Below are 18,000 nucleotides of genomic sequence, written 5' to 3'. Positions count from 1 at the left end.
TATTCCCCGTTCACCTGTAGCGTATTACACATGTCAACAATAGGATGCAAGTAACCGTTGGTCAATCGACGGCCCAGATGAAGGGCCTTACAGTAACTTCAACACGACAAGACACCCCTCACGTCACAATAAATGCGGCACGCTTCGTGACGATAGGAAACCTGCACTTCAATAGCAATGATGGGTTTGTCTATCATTATAACCGTCGAAAACCCAAAGGTCACCCTCTTCCCTCAAAAGACACGTGCCCAATCCTGCAAACCTCCAAGTCGTCAAACTTGCTACAAACCGCCAAGTCGCCAAACTCGCTACAAACCACCAAGTCACCAAACTTGCTACAAACCGCAGAGTTGCCAGACTTGCGACAAGTTGCCAAATCGCCAGATTCCCCCCAAGACGCCCAAGACAATCTACCTTAGCACCAAGCTACGCTTGCTACTAAGCTGGGGGAGCTCCTGTTCCGGATAACCCACATCTTAAGGCCCAATGACTTAGGCCCAAACCCCCCATACCCTTTCCACGTCAGCCCTGTTGACCAGTCGCTACCAACCCTTTTCCCTTTCTGTTCCTTAGGCGATCATGCCCCCCAGGTGAGACACTAAATAGTAACCCCTTGGGATATCAACCTAAAGTGTCTCACCTTGGGATATCAACCCTGCAAGAGACCGCCCCCAAGTACCCTAAATAGTAACCCCTTTTCTGCAGGGGTAGCATCAGATGCTGCCACCTCTGATGTAGAAGTTGTCCCACTGCTACCGATACAGTGTCAGCCACCCTTGGCACTCCCCGAGGAGGGTTGACCCACTACACCTACCCACACCAGGAGGATACCTGATTCTCTTATAAATACCCCCTCAAGACAATGATAGGGTATCTTATGTATCGTTATTCTACTAGTTTGTATCATTCATACTTGGGACAATACTTCCTAACTTGGTAACTACCTGTGTTAGAGGTATAACCCATGTAGAGATTCTATCCCTCAAGGGAACATATTGGGCTTATAAACACTTACGGTACAGTATAATTCCAAAGTTGAATGATAATTATGTAAAAGAGACAATAATGTATGTAATTGGACATTATGTTGAAATGTGAGTTAAGTGAGTAAGATGCTCACAAGGAGAAGTGTCATAGTATGAAAGGATGCATGAATGAGAAATACATGTTGGTAAATTACCTACGATGAAATGAAAGCAATGCATGAGATGCAAGATTGTGTATGTATAAGTTAATGATGTAACTTAAGACACAAGTCATGCAATTTGAGAAATGTAAGCTGAGGCATAATGCATGAGATTGATAATTGAATGGATATGTATATGATAACAAGTATGTTTAGAAGATGAATTGAAAAGGTCCATGGACAAATCATAGATTAAAGCCTTGAAATAGTTATTATCTTGCATGAGAAAAGATAAAATGTCAATAAGTTTCAAGTTGGAGAGCTTATATGACAAAAAAGTGGTCTATGAACCCTAAACCGAAGCTGGCCAATTTATTTTTGGCCACTGTCATGAAATATCCGGATATTTCATGACCAATATCCTAATATTAATATCCGGATATGACTTCCCAATTAATATCCGGATATCTGGGTGAGACAGCGAACATAATATATCATAACTTGAGCTACAGAGCTCCAAATTGAGCGAGGTTTGAACCTATATAAAACTAACACATAGGTACATAATTTTAGATCCATTAGTTAAGTGAATTAATCCTAATTTAATTTTGAAGTCGCTGCCCTATTTTTCAAAAATCCGATTTGAAACAGTTGGTTTGCGACGAACATCTTGAGCTATACAAATCCAATTAAGGCTTATAATATGTCGTTGAAAAACTCAAGATGTCTAGTTTAACATAGTAAAATTTTAGAATTTATGGTGAAGATTTTCAGTTCATTTTTAGAAAACGGTGGCTATTCAGTGTCAGTAAAATTCCAATGTACGTTTTACGCTATATTAGCTTATGGGGGCTACATGGTGGACAAAATTAAGCCAATGTGAGATGTTCCGCGTAATGCATGGGTAAGAAATTAATTATAAGCAGAAAAGAAAAGAAATTTTATTCGTAATTTAATTTAATTACTCTGATTATAACTGTGCTTAATATCATATGCAATACTAACAAACCAGATGCATACATACTATTACATTCGGGATGTCTTGCTTGCCTGTCATGAGCTTGCTATAGTTAGTTGTGTATGTTAGAGCTTTTGTATTCTGGTCTTGAAAATGTACCATGGAAGCTCCCTTTGAAGTAAACAACCAAACGAAAGGCAAACGATGTTTTTCAATGTGTATCCGTGTACATGAACCAAATAGAGCTCAAAATCTATTTTTTTTAAGAGAATGGACTTGTTGACCGGGAAAACTAATTGGCAAAAATAAAAAATGATTTTCTTTTATTTATTAATTCGCGGCACATTATATATTAAATACAAACATCATGAAATGCATTATTAGGATTTGTTAAAAATTTTATTTATTAGATATGTAAAGCAACCAATTTAACCCAAAAGCTTAAACGATTAGGTGATGCTAAATTAATAGTTTTTGTATTATATTTCTCTAATACACCCTCTTATACAAAGTCTATTGAGCTTTAAGGGTGAACAATGCATCAGGCCCGCATTAGGGGTGTAACTGGGTTAGGCGAGTCAAGCTTTTTGCTTAAATAGGTCAGACCTATGTAAAATAATTTAAGTTTGACTTAGTTTATTATTTCTGTGTAGTCCAAATTATAAGTCTGTCCTACCATGGATTTAAAAAACAAAAGATTTTCCCTAGGCTTGATAGTCTGTTTAAACTTATTAGGCATTCAATAATTAAAATAATAATATTTTATTATTCAACATTATTAAAATAACAATTTTATTTATTTTATTTAAAATAAATAATATGATATAGACTAGCTTATAGACTTATAGGTTGTGCCTTGTAAAATAAAGTCTATGGCCTGATTTCTAAAAGAACTTTTTTAAAAGTTTGAGCCTGTTTTATTTTACAAGATGTAATAAGCCAAGTCTGACCTGATGTAGGCCGAGCCATAGACCTCTGATAGATTGTCTACCTCATTTATACCTCTAATTAGGGGTGTTCAAAATGTCCAAAAGAACCAAACCAATCCATAACCAAACTGCTACACATTTTAAAAACCGGTTATTTTTAAAAACCGATTTCATATGAAATTGCATTTTATTTTATAGACTGGTTATTTACCAAACCATAAAAATAATTGGTTATCCATAACCAAACTGCTGTACAATTAAAGAAAAAATAAGTATTATCTTTTATCATGACTGTTATATTAGTCAATTGACTCGAACTTCCAAACAATAAATTAGCAGAAAAATTAAGCAACTCAAGTAGAAAATATTTACTTAAAAAAAATTACACATAAATTGAAAGCTCGCATCCTAATAAAGCACTTCTTATGCAACGTAACAATTTTTTTCCCAAAAAAAAAAATCACATACAGACCTCCGGGTAAACTCACAACTTAACTAGGCGAAGGCTTTGAATTGACAAAGATGAGTTAAAAAATCATAATGAAAATGGCAACAAAATTAATCAATTGGCTTAACGTCTCTGAGATGTTTAAGATGATAAATCAGAGCCGTTAAAAGGACAACTCACAACGAATTTATTTATTTGTTCTTTATTGTAGAGTAGTTTGGTTATGAATAACAATGGATAACCAATTATTTTTATGGTTTTCTAAAACCAATTTATAAAATAAAATGCAGTTTCATATGAAACCATTTTAAAAATACCAGTTTTTTAAATTGTGGAGCAGTTTGGTTTTGGATTGGTTTGATTCTTTTGGACATTTTGAACACTCCCTACCTATACCTTCCTCCATCAGTTCAAATGAAACTCTTAGTAACATAAATCTTGAGAGAACAAAGAGCAATTTTTTTTAATTTAAAATAATTCAACTGTTCTTCTACCAATCACTCTCAAAACAACATGAAACAATTTCTATAAGAATCATTTCGTCCAGAGAGTTCCAAAACAATAAAGATTCTTGCAAGAAATAGTTGGTTAACTACCTATAACCGAGAGAAACAAACGACTACTTATAAAAATAGCACAATTAATCAAAAACCGATTTTGAATTTTTTATAAAATCGGTTTTGAACTTAATAACCGGTTTATGGTTCATAACCGGTTTTGATTTAAAATCGGTTTTGAATTAAAATCGGTTTAAAACCGATTTTGAATTAAAACCGGTTATGAACCATAAACCGATTTTGGAACCGGTTTCAAACCGGTTTGGAAAATTAAAAACCGGTTTTAAAAAAAGAAATCTGGTTCGTTTTGAGAACCAAACCGTTTAAAACTGGTTCGGTTTGATTTTTGTCAAAATCGATTATAAACCGCTCCATGCACACCCCTACCTCTAATCACATACTTGTGCTGAGAAATTATATAATATTTAATTATTATTTTTAATAGAATGAGAGTAGTGAGGATCAAACATGTAATCACTTAATTATATTGGCTCTGATACCATATAAAGTAACTAATTCAATCCAAAAACTTAAGTTATTATAGGAAAGTCAATTAATGATTTTTTATTATATTTTCTAATAACATGCATTCTCTAATAAGTTTGTTATTGAACATTATTTTTTTTTCTCAAAAACTCTTCCCAAGAATAGAAATAAAAAAATATAAATATTTCTTTCCAAAAACAAAGCTAGAGAACAGAATCATTACCATGCACATCCTAGGAGAGCAAGCCGTGTTGTATAGCTTCAACCAAGCAAAGAAACCCTAGCTGCAACCCTTTGCAAGGAACATGAAGTAGAACCCATGGCAGAAGACGATTTTGAGGAAGGAGATAGTTTTGTAATGTGACAAGCCACTTATATCAACTTCAAGGATAACGTCATTCAAGAAAGCATCCACGAATGGTACCCTTAGTTAAGATGATAGTTTGCCACATCAGACTCAAGGGTTTAAAAACCCTAGCTAATAGGAGAAATCAATGCATTAATGGTTATAAAGTATAGACATTTATAACAATTTTTATACTACAGAAACCAAAACCAAATATTAAGGAACACTATAGGTACGAATTACATATTTTAACCTAAATAATAAATATAAAAAAATGAAGGAAAGTTTATTTAACCATACCTCATAAAAAAGTTGATGTAATTTTTATTGAATAAAGTTAGTAATACAAATAAACTAAAAAACTACCCTAGTCCTGCCTTGGTTGGTTCAATACACAAAGGATGTTTAAACACTTCAACAACCAAGCCGAAACGCATTTCAAATATCAAAATCAAGAATCACCAATGTTTCAAAATTTTATCGAATCTTAGCTTTCTTTAGGAGTAACTATGGATGCTAGGATTGGGTTGATATGAGACTTGTCTACTTGATGCACACTATCAATATTTTCTGCATCAGCTTTCTCAAGCAAAAGTTGTTGCTGCATTGCTTTCATCATCTCTTTCACGGTTTGTTCTTCCTCTCCTACACCCATTTTAAATAAAATCTCAGCTTCCTTCTGGTTGGTTTCAATGTTGTCTACTTGATGCGTACTTGCAATTTTTTCTGCTTCAACTTTTTGAAGCAGAGCTTTCACCATCATCTCTGACGTTTTCTCTTCCCCTTGTAGTTGCATTTTTATTATGATCTCAGCTTCCTTGTCAAGAGGCTTGAAATATTCTTCAATGGTTGTTTCCTACATGAAAATTACATCTTGTAATGTAACGAATTTGGGTGCAATAAATGAAATAATCAAAGTATAAATTAAGGAAAAGAAACAAAATATCACTAAAAAACTTCCATATAACAGACAACTATCTTAAATAAGACAATCATAATAGAATTTGCATTTCACACGGAAGTTCTCAATGCATAATGTAACATCCCGAGCGCTGATGAAGGCGGTGAGTGATCGCCGGTGCGAAAGGGCATGGGCAAGGAGCGGCTCCTAACAGGCTTCCAGCGGGGGGTTACATGCATGAATGAATCGAATCGACACCCGAAAGAGAGGGATTCCAAAGACTGTGCAGGTGTGAGACTGCACAGCTTGGGATAGCTTATAAGAATTAATTGGTACTACCTATACTAACAAGATGCATCTGCTTTTCGGTAGCCCAGAACGGAAGAACTCCATAGTTAAGCGTGCTTAACTTGGAGTAATTCTGGGATGGGTGACCTCTTAGGAAGTTTTCCCGGGAAGTGTGCGAGTGAGGAAAAAGCACACTGAAAAGTCTCGTGTTAGTATGTGGGGATAGTCGTTGATTCTTGAAGCGGTCGAGCATTACAAGTGGTATCAGAGCAGTTCTGAAAAGGGAATTCCTTGATGTATTGCAATAACTGTGTTGTTTATGAGTGGCTTTTAGGATTTTCTATGATAATGCATGTGTAACCACTTAGTGTGAGCCTGATCAACTCATTCCTTTGCGTAACATGTGTAGAGTCATGGTTCTTCCTAGGAGACCTTTGACAGCAGATGACGATCAGACAGATCCTACATTAGCTACTTTGTTAAGATCTCTGAATACTGTTAGGGCCACTTCCAGTCAGCCTGATCCTATAGCTACTGCTTTGGCTGGTGTTCAGCAGGAGCTGGATACTAGTAGGCAGGCTAATGAAAATCTTATGAAAACAAATCAAGATATAATTGCTGTCAATCAAATTTTGATGAACCAGATGATGGCTGAGTTGAGAGCCATGAGAGATGGTAGAGCAGGAAATCAGCCCCCACCGCCTCCACCTCCACCACCACATACTCCCATTCCATCTCCGCATACTCTTCATGAAGAGCACGAGGATGGAGAGGGTGAGGCTAGTCATCATGATGGTGCTACTGTTCATACTGGGTTGCAATTTGTTCATACGGTTGCAATGGATAATGTTGAGGCTAGAGAGAGACGATTAAATGCTTTCAGGAAGCATCAGCCACCTACTTTTGAGGGTGGTTATGACCCTATTGTTGCTTCTACATGGTTGTAGGATCTAGAAAGGATTTTAGGGTGATGGAATGTCCGGATAATCAGAGACTATTGTATACTACCTATATGCTGAAAGGTGATGCTAGTGATTGGTGGTTAAATACTTCTCATCCATTGGAGCTGCAGGGTTATGCTATTACATGGCCTTTGTTTGAGAGGCACTTTCTTGACAAGTACTTTCCCCGAGATGCTAGGGAAAGGAAGGAAGGTGAATATAATGATCTTGTGCAGGGTGAAATGCCTGTTGAAATATCTGGCCAAATTCAATTAGTTGGCTAAGTATGCTCACTTCAGGAGAGCTATACCAGATTCAGAGTCTTTAGCTGCAAAATTTCAGTGAGGATTAAATGATAGAATTGCAGAAAGTCTTTTAGGTTGTGGTTCTAGAGATTTTCCCACCCTGATTAATCAATGCAGGGCTGTTGATAGGGGTGTTCGCGGTCTAGATTTGATCGGTTTTGAAAGCAAAAATTATCCAATCCAATACCTTCGGTTTGATCATTTAATCATTCATTCGGTTTGGATTTTTTTTCAAATCTAATCCGATCCGATCCAATCCAATTTTTTTCGGTTTGGATTGGATCAGTTTTCGGTTTTTTGAAAATCCTAAAATTTGTTTTATGATTATTGTGCAAATAACATCTTTTGTATATATTGGCTTTGTAATTTTTATTTTTTTTGAAATACAAAAGCATTAGAAAACGATAATATAGTTTTTTTTTGCCAATGAGATATGAAGCTCTACACAGATAAAATTTTGTTTATGAGATGTGATTAGATTTTTTCTTGGGTGTAGTTGATGAGTTAACAGGTCTTGGGTTTAGAAATTTTTGGACTATGATTGGGGAAAAACCCAAGTAGGTAGAGAAAAATTAATATATTGGACCGGTTTGGATTGGATCGATTTTCATTAACCCATCTGAAAACCAATCCAATCTAATTAAAATTTGCGGTTTTTTTTTTCGATTTTAGGTTTTTTGGTTTTCGGTTTATTCGGTTATCGGATTTTCAATTCGGTCACCGCGGTTTGATTCGATTTGGATCGGTTGATGAACACCCCTAGCTGTTGAGGATATCCACAAGAGGCAAAAGAACTGAAATTCTAAAGAGTCTGATTCCAAGAAGTCCGGTGGTTCAAATTACTGGAAGAACAAGAAATCTGATGATAAAAATAAGAATTTGCAGGTGAAGCAATCAGGTAAGAATTTGCAGGTGAAGCAATCAGGTAATAAATTCAAGAAAGCTAGTTCTTCTGAGAGACCACTGATCCCTAAGTGTATTGGTTGTGGTAAAGAGCATAGAGGACCGCGTGCCACGGGCCAGGTGATTTGTTATAAATGTGGCAAGACTGGCCACCACTCCAGAGACTGTCCTCAGAGAGATGTCAGGGTTGCACCTCTTCAGATGGTTCCTACTCCAGCTATCCCTGAGTCTCAGACTGTGGGACGAGTTTATGCTATCACTCAGTAGCAGGCGGTTTAAGCGCCAAATTTGGTAAAATGTACGATCTTTATTAATGGTTTTGATATAGATGTGTTGTTTGACACATGAGCTACTCATTCTTGCATATCAGATTTTATGGTTGTGGGCTTAAATTTGCCAATGTATAAAATGTCTTCTCCTATGAAAGTGACTACGGCCACGGGGAAAAGTGTAGTACTTCCTATATGTGCAAGGATGTTGAATTTAAGTATAAAGGCCGAGACTATATAATTAACTTCATCCGTCTACCCATGGTTAGTCTTCAGGTCATCTTGGGTATGGACTGGCTTTCTAAAAATTGTGCAGTGATTGACTGCTGTGGTAAGAAACTAGTGATGCTGTCTGAGGAGTCTGTTACTAGCTCCTCTCCTTGTATATCAATACATCAGGCTAGACGGGCCTTGGAGAAGGGAGCATTCAGCTACATATGGTTGGGAAGATTAGTGAGCAGTAGTACTTAGGATAAGATTGTTGATATCCCAATTGTAAATGAATTCATGGATGTATTTCCGGATGAGATTCCACATCTTCCACCAGAGAGAGAAATAGAGTTCTCTATTGAATTGTTGCCTGATATGAGGCCCATTTCTATGGCTCTATATCGGATGTCTCCTCTGGAATTGGCTGAATTGAAGAAACAGATTGAGGACTTGTTGGCTAAGCAGTTCATCCGGCCTAGTGTGTCCCCGTGGGGAGCACCAGTATTATTTGTCAAGAAGAAGGATGGAACCATGAGACTTGTGACTGACTACAGGAAATTGAATAAAGAGACTGTAAAGAACAAGTATCCTCTCCCTCGCATAGATGATTTGCTTGATCAGTTGAGGGGTGCTTGTGTTTTCTCAAAAATTGATTTAAGGACAGGTTACCACCAGATTCGGGTTAACTCGGATGATATTCTGAAGACTGCATTCAGGTCTAGATACAGACATTATGAGTACCAAGTAATTTCTTTTGGTCTCACTAATGCTCTGGCAGTGTTTATGGACTATATGAACCGTTTGTTCAAGCCATATCTTGATCGATTTGTAGTTGTTTTCATAGATGATATTCTATCTATTCTAAGAATAACAAGGAGCACGCGGACCACCTTAGGATTGTTCTGCAAGTGTTGAAGAATAATCAATTGTATGCCAAGTTTTCCAAGTGTGAATTCTGATTGTCAAAGGTTCAATTTTTGGGCCATGTCATATCTGTTGATGGAGTGGCAGTGGACCCTAGTAAAATAGAGGCCGCGATGGATTGGGAAAGGCCTAAGACTATTTCTGAAGTTCGAAGTTTTCTAGGACTAGCTGGTTATTACTGAAGATTCATTGAGAGGTTTTCTACAATGGTTTTACCATTGACCCGCTTGACCAGAAAAGAAATCTCATTCGTGTGGACTCAGTAGTGCGAAGATTGTTTTCATGCACTAAAAGAAAAGTTAACGACTGCTCCAATATTGACTCTTCCTGATCCTGAGCGTACTTTCGAGGTCTATTGTGATGCCTCACGGAAAGGTTTGGGATGTGTCCTGATGCAAGATAGGAGAGTTGTTGCATATGCTTCTAGGCAATTGAAACCGCATGAGGAGAATTACCCTACACATGATTTCGAGCTAGCAGCCATAGTGTTTGCCCTGAAAATATGGCGACACTTTCTATATGGTGCTAATTTCTTAGTGTATAGAGATCACAAAAGTCTGAAGAATCTGTTTGACCAGAAAGAGTTGAACATCAGGAAAATGAGATGGATGGAGTTCCTGAAGGACTATGAATTTGAACTAAAATACCATCCGGGTAAAGCTAATGTTGTAGCTGATGCCTAGAGCAGGAAATCTGTTGTGATTGTAAATCTGATAATTGAAGAATATCAGTTGATTGAGAACTTCAGAAATCTGAATCTGGTGGTCAGTAAAGGCGATGGTAGCTTAGAAGTTGAGAAAGTTTCCATTCAGAATGCATTGTTGGAGAGAATCTTAGAGGCTCAACAATTTGATAAGGATATTGTGGCCATGACAGGCCAGAAAGATGTGTTTGTTGATAATCAGGGCTTCAAACGATATCAAGAAAGGATAATTATGCCCAAGGGTCAGTTAGTGGATGATGTGTTGACTGAAGCACACAAAGGTCAATACTCTATTCATCCAGGAGCTACTAAGATGTATCATGACTTAAAGGAAAATTTCTGGTAGCCGGGTATGAAGAATGACATTGCTAAGTTTGTTGCAAAGTGTCTTGTTTGTCAGAAAGTAAAAATTGAACACCAGAGACCTGGTGGTTTGCTTCAACCTCTGGATATTTTGGTATGGAAGTGGGGTTGTATTTCCATGGATTTTGTTGTTGGGTTGCCCAGGACTCAGGCTGGATACGATTCTATATGGGTTATTGTTGATAGACTTACGAAGTCTGTCCATTTTCTACCAGTGAAGGTGACTTTTACTACGGAGCAGTTGGCTCGACTCTATTTGAAGGAGATTGTGCGACTTCACGGGGTGCCTGAGAGCATTGTGAGTGATCGGGACCCGAAGTTCACATCTCGCTTCTGGGGAGCACTGCACCAAGCTTTCGGCACTCAGTTGAGACTGAGCACAGCTTATCATCCTCAGACTGATGGTCAGACAGAGAGGACTATTCAGACCCTGGAGGATATGCTGAGAGCTTGTGCCCTGGAGCAGGGTAAGTCATGGGATAGGCACCTTATGAGGCTTTGTATGGCCGGTGGTGTAGATCACCTACTTGTTGGACTGAGGTTGGAGAGAGGCAAATGTTTGGGCCAGACTTGGTACAAGACACTTCTAATCAGATCAACATAATCCGAGATAAATTAAAACAAGCACAAAGTCGCAAGAAAAGCTATTATGATCATAAGCATCGACCTCTTGAGTTTGCAGAGGGTGAGCATGTGTTTGTGAGGTTGTCACCTGTGACAGGTGTGGGGCGTGCTCTTGGAGTAAGGAAGTTGAGTCCTAGGTTTATTGGTCCCTATCAGATAATAAAGAGGGTGGGACCGGTTGCTTATCAGCTTGTCTTGCCTCCACAGTTATCCGGTATTCATGATGTATTCCACGTGTCGCAGCTTCGGAGATATATTCGGGATGAATCTCATGTTGTGCAGCCTGATGAGGTTCAAATAAAGGAAAATCTTAAGACTCCCGTGGGGCCGTGGAAAATTCTAGACAAAGATGAAAGAAAATTGATAAATAAGTCAATTCCTATGATCAAAATTCAATGGGAAGGCAAGACGTCTGAGGAGGCTACTTGGGAGCGTGAGGATGAGATCCTTCGGTTATATCCTGAGTTTGTTTCAAGGTATGATCCTAATTTTGCAGAAAAAATCCTAAAAAAGTGGGGTGAGTATAATAACCCTCATATGTAGTGTTGGATTTAATTATGAATTAATGATTTTAATCATGATATTGAAGAATAATTATAAGGAAAGTAGAAGAAAAAGAAATAAAGTCACCTTTGGTGAAAAAGGAGTTAAAATGACAGTTAAGGAGTAAAAATGTGGGTAAATAAAGTTACCCGAAAGTAAAAAGTAAAATTATAAATATTACCATAAAAATATTCTAGACTAGTGTGCAAAGTTTGGTAATGAATGGAGGTGCGTAGATAGATAAGCTTTTACCCAATTAATGTAACTTAAATACTTAAGTTAAGACACAGTGCTTCATTTCTTTTCTATCCTCGCGTGCGTCCCGTTCCACTTTTTTTCTTCTTCTTGCATCTGTGCACTCCAAGGAGCAAGGGAGAACTTCTTCTCCTCCTCTCCATTTGGCTTCAACTAATCCTTTGAGAAATAAGAGAATCTACTAACCAATCTCCATCTTTATCTCCTTCCCTTACCTTTCCATTGTGGCGTTGTGCTGAAAGAAAGAAAGAGAGACCCATGGTTTCCATTTCAGATTTAAGGGTTGTGGAAAGGTTGTGACCTTGTTGGAGGCTTGGATTGTCTTTCTCTTAGTGATTTGAAGCTTCTAAGGTAAATGCCCTAACTCCCCTTTTGTGTTTTTGGAGAAAATGCATGATATATGGTTGTATAAATTGGGATTAAATGGTATGAGTAGTTGGAGGGTGATTTGTAGGTGAGTTCCTTTGTTAAACATGTTTGGGATTGGTTCTCGTAAAAGGAAAAATTATGAAATCGCCATTTAGGACACTTTGATAAATTGGACTAAAAATCAAGTGTTGGCTTTTTGTATGTATAGTCTTGAAAATTAAATGTGGTAGACTGGTATATAGGAATACTGATTGTCTTCACACCTTGGAACTAGGTTGTGACTTTGTGAGAGATTGTGACTCTGTGGACACGAGAATTATTGGAGGGCAGTGCTTGACAGGTAAGCTTTCGGTCCTTGAGGTTAATCCCTCGTTTGTTCCACCAAACTTCTAGGGAGGGTGGTAGTTTGATATGGTATGTGAAAATGATGTTATATGTTGCATGTATATGTATGTATGTTTGTGTGCCACACAAGACGATGTTTCCTTGTGTGAGGCATAAGACGATGTTTCCTTATGCATAGTATGAGACGATGTTTCCTCATACGGTATGTTGCAAGACGGTGTTTCCTTGCATAATGCATACTTGTTATATTCTCTGGCCAGTAGGATTACATTATTGCACACTGCATTGTCATACATATTCTGATGCATGCATGGATTTTTATACTATGTTTATACCAGAAGTGAGCTTAGGGGTGGAGGAGACCTCCAAGGGTCCCTAGCTTACTGAGGTAATTATATTATCTCACCCCGCGTTATGGGGATTACCATTTCAGGTACAGGAGCTGATGGTGCTGAGGCATCGCGTGGCAAGAGACCAGATGAGATATACTACTTGACATGATTGTCAGGGTTTTACGGATATTTAGATTTGTACCTGGCATACTTTATTTTGGGTTGTATGTGCCATGTATTTTTTTTAGAGCATAGGAGATGTCTATGCCATGTTGATAGTCTGTATATGTTATTAGTGATGCATGCTCAGGTCTATGTTATTTAATTGCATCTCTTTTGTTTATTTGATGTAATTATATAAGTAACATCATGGACGTTATTTTGAGACAATATGATTATGAGATAGCCTATGCCATGGATGGCTGGGTAATATGGTTTATGTCTGGATTATACTAAACTGTCAATCAGGTTAAAATTACCATAGTGAGAATTATCCCTAATAGTCCAAAATACAGAGGAAATGTTGTCCGTTTTATTTTAGCCATGAAAGTGAAAAAGTTTGCAATACATAAGGAAAAAGAGAAAATTATATAGTTAGCTTCCGCATTAATTAAGTTGAGCATGTTGCGCTTACTATCATATGAATGTTAATTAACCGGCTGCAGACGGGGCATTACGCACGAGTCAGGGAAAAAGATTCCAAATTTCAAAGATAATTTTATAAGAAATACAATTATTTAAATCTTAAATTTCCAAAATTTCATATTTTTCATGAATATGCAACTTACTGTTTCTTCTAGCTTTTGTTACGAACAAGAGAAGGATTAGAGCTCCGGTTTGGGCAAAAGACTTTGTGGCTAATATTCAAAAGTAAGCATAGGAACAACAACTATATTAGTAGTCTTGTATAGTTGTATATCAGTAGCCTTTTTGTAAGTAACAACAGTAGTTATGTTGAATATCAGTAGCTAGTGTAATAGTAAAGTAGTGGGTATTCTTTAGTGCTAATGTGGCACTTGTTTTGGCGTGAAGCCATTGGTTGTTAGGAGTCAATGTAATAAAACCCAATTGTAATGATCAGGGGCGAGAAGAGAGGACTTCCCTTGCCTTGCCCCTCTGTTTCCTCCACCCAAAGCTTCAACAATGATCAGGGGCTTACCTTCACCGCTGAATCGAACAATGATGTGATGCAAAGTTGCTTCAAGAAAATCCACCATACTTCCAAGAATGTGTTGGTTGATGCAGTGGACTCGCTCGATCTGGTGGATCTGCCGCGATCAACCCTTGGCGAGGGCGTTTCGACCTTCGCTATGCTGACAGTGGATCCTATTAAGCCGCTAGAGCAATAAGTGGAAACTGAGGTGTTGATTAGCCACGATTTAGAGTTGCCTCCAATAGAAATGAACAAACCAATTGTTGCTGGTGTGACATTCCATACAGGCATGGCTATTGCAAACGACGTTATGCTTTCATTCGATAAGCTTGATTTAGGCCAAGTGGTTTCATATACCATAATTCCCAGATATGGGGAAGTGAATAGTACTATTGTCACATATCAATTTCAACGAATCACAATCCTACCCATTCTGCAGGCACACTTGATGTTCGCCCAATCCTTCGTGCATATTGTGAAAAGGTGCGTGGAAACCTCCGGTGATCTTCCCTTCCTCGATGCGACACATCCCCCTCCAATTGATCCTCCTTGGGATCCTCAGGAACATGCAACCTTGTATAAGAAACTAGTTTTTGATGCCATCAGTTATTTGGTATTTGAAGATAGAGACGATGTTGTAGCTGTCGAATTGCATTCTAAGCTTCTAAAAGAGTTCCCATAAGATCTGGTCTCTCTAAAGAGAGCACAAATCTTGTGCTTCTACATAGGGCGACATGATATTTCTTTATCTCTTGTTCATCAGGTTCTACCTCAAAGTAAATGAGAAAATTACAAATATGGCATGCTTGCTTTTCCTTTGTTGGACCTTGGACAAATGAAAGATGCTGAGGAAACTACTAAAAGGGGGTTTGAAATCAATAAGAAAGACAGCTAGTCACAACATGCTTTGTGCCATGTTCTTCAGTGTGAGTGCTGATTTAAAGAAGCTGTTAATTTCATGGAAGGATGTTCATCATCATGGAGTTCTTGTTCTTCTTTTATGTTGACACACAATTGGTGGCATGTAGCACTTTGTTAGTTAGAAGGTAATGATCTGAGGCAAAGAATGCTTGAGGTATATGACAATTATATATGGAAGGAGTTAGACCCAGCTGATTCTGTGAGGGCAAAGGTTTACTTACATGTTGATAACACATATTTTGTTACACTCATTTATTACGCTTGGTTAGTATTTTTAGGATTTATTTGAGATAAATAAAGGTCTTTTGGGTCAAATCAGAATTCTAGATTTTAATTGGGTTTAATTGATAACACATATTTTGTTACACTTTCGTATTTTGTCCATATCTCACTCTACAGATGTCAGATTAACTTCTTTCTTGTTGCGTTTTGCAGCTAACAGAAAAGACTACAATCTCTATTTAAACCACTGAAGCCCAATTCAGACGGAAAGATGGTCGAAACCTGAGCCCAAGATGGAGTGTTTTTGCTGGAATTTTATTTTGACGTTTGGACTTGTAAATTAGATTAGAACCCAATGTGTTTAGGGCCCAAGGCCATATTTTAATGTTTTATTCTATTAAGTTTTTATTTTATGTATGGGCCAAAGTGGTGGAACCCTAACCTGTTCTGAATGTGGGTTATTTAAGGAAAACTTTAGGAAACCCTTCGGCAGTCAGATTTTGGAATTGAACAATTGTTTGAGTTTTCTTTATCGAAATTTTGCACTCTTTTCCTTTCATCTTCTTCTTATCTTTTATTTTATTTTGAATGATTTGTAACCTCGCGATGCTAGGCTAAACATCTTTAATCAATCTAAGGATTAAAGGTTCGTTAGTTTATTTTAGAGGATCTGTTTTTAACTTTTAAATCAATTTCATTTTTTTCCTAATTCAGGTTGAATATCATGCGATTGTAGGTATTGAAACTGAATAATGCGATTGCATTCTATAAGGGAAAATTGATCATTAGACTTAATGTTCAGATTAATTAACCCAATGAACGTAAGTTGAGCAAGTTAAAACTACTGCGATTGCATAGTTGAAACACTGTATTCAACCAAACGCTAGGCGATAGTCTAGAGAGGATTTCCAATTGAATTTGAGGATTCCAAATTCAATTGGGGTTAATCACGAATTGATAATTTTATTTTTATCCAATGACGAAATAAATTAATAAATCTTAATTCCTTAGGTTGATTTCTTTTAAATTCTGATTTTTAAATCCCCTTTTCAATTCTGTTTTTATTTAAATTTCAAATCAACAAAATCCCCATTTTCTTTTTTGTATTTTATTTTACAGAATGATTTTGATTTCTAGCAGGTTCTTTGGGAGACGATCTGAGTTGCCCTATTACTATAAACCTAAATCTCGGTAATTTGTGTGGATTCGACGGTGCACGTCACATGTCGTGGGTTTGCTTTTGTGATTGTGTTATAAGGTGAACTGGATAACTCTGGTGATCATCTCAAGTTACTAGTAGAATGCCTTACTAATCAAGCAAACTGGTATATAGAGTGGCTAGACACTTATTCAATGAGGGAGGAGTTAGATGCTTTACAATTTTTTTTGAACACAAGATGGGTTAATTTGCTGAATTTATATGTTGAGATGTTCCATAAGGGAATGGCTAGTGGACTGGAGACTAGTTGTGGATGGGCTTATGGAATGCAGACATACACTGTTCTATTCTCTCTTATTTTGGTTTGTCTTCCCCTGTCTTTCCTTTGGATCAGCATGGAAATGATACTAGTTTTCATAGGCCAGGACCCTCCAATTGCACATGAAGCAAGGAAATTCATGATTTTGTTTCTTCCAGCACTTTTTGCATATGCAATTCTACAACCATTAGTTCAATATTTCCAAATACAAAGTTTGCTTCTTCCTATGCTTATAAGTTCTTGTGTCACTCTTTGTATCCATATACCTCTTTGTTGGGCCTTAGTATTCAAGATTGGACTGAATAACGTTGGTGGAGCATTAGCAATTAGCATTTCAATCTGGTCAAATGTGATTTTTCTGGGATTATACATGAGATAGTCTTTTGCATGTGCAAAAACCCGTGCACCAATTTCTTTGGAGTTGTTTCAAGGAATTGGAGAGTTCTTTTGTTTTGCTATCCTTTCTGCAATAATGATTTGCCTTGAATGGTGGTATTTGAGCTGCTTGTCTTGTTGTCTAGGCTTTTACCAAATCCACAACTTGAAACTTCAATTCTCTCCAGGAGCCACTTGATACTTTGTATTAGGCAAGTATAGAATATTTCTGCATTAATTAGACGTTACAATCATGTAGATAGATTATATGTCACCAAATTCATTTTATGTCAATTAATAAAGAAAGGATAGTGTTAAAAAGAAAAAATTTATCCGCCAATTTTAATTAACATTTATGATTGTAACTACGTTTAATATCATAGTTGGTGATAACTAATTATTTCTAGAACGGGGCGTTATGTGGTGCTCCAGGTCGCTGCATTCTTTTGCATATTTTGTATGTTTTTGTAGTCTTAGTGACATTATCAGAGATAGATTGCGATTCTCAATATAAAAGGAATTCTAGTTTTTTTTTTCTCTCTCATTGGGCCTTGAGAACAAGGTCACTTTTGAAGGGCAAGGCAATGTTATGAACAAGAGAAGGTTTGGAGCTCCGATTTGGGCAAAAGTCTTTCTTGTTAATATTCAAAAGTAAGCATAGGAACAACTACTATATGAATGAGCAAAGTCAACTCCAAAATCAAAAATCTCAAGTGAAGAAAGAAA

At 37.1% G+C, this 18,000-nt stretch overlaps 1 pseudogene; it reads left to right on the top strand.

Annotated features, from left to right (window-relative positions):
• Positions 1-14,525: 14,525 nt before the first annotated feature.
• LOC133297361 (uncharacterized) lies at positions 14,526-17,867 on the top strand (annotated as a pseudogene).
• The last annotated feature ends 133 nt before the right edge of the window (positions 17,868-18,000 follow it).

This window comes from Gastrolobium bilobum, unplaced genomic scaffold (genome assembly GCF_033153095.1).
Source record: "Gastrolobium bilobum isolate Gb01-03AN ecotype WA unplaced genomic scaffold, APGP_CSIRO_Gbil_v1 utg23917, whole genome shotgun sequence".
In the NCBI taxonomy this organism is placed as follows: domain Eukaryota; kingdom Viridiplantae; phylum Streptophyta; class Magnoliopsida; order Fabales; family Fabaceae; genus Gastrolobium; species Gastrolobium bilobum.
Note: the sequence above shows the minus strand (reverse complement) of the source record. Positions and strands in the feature narration are given on the sequence as shown.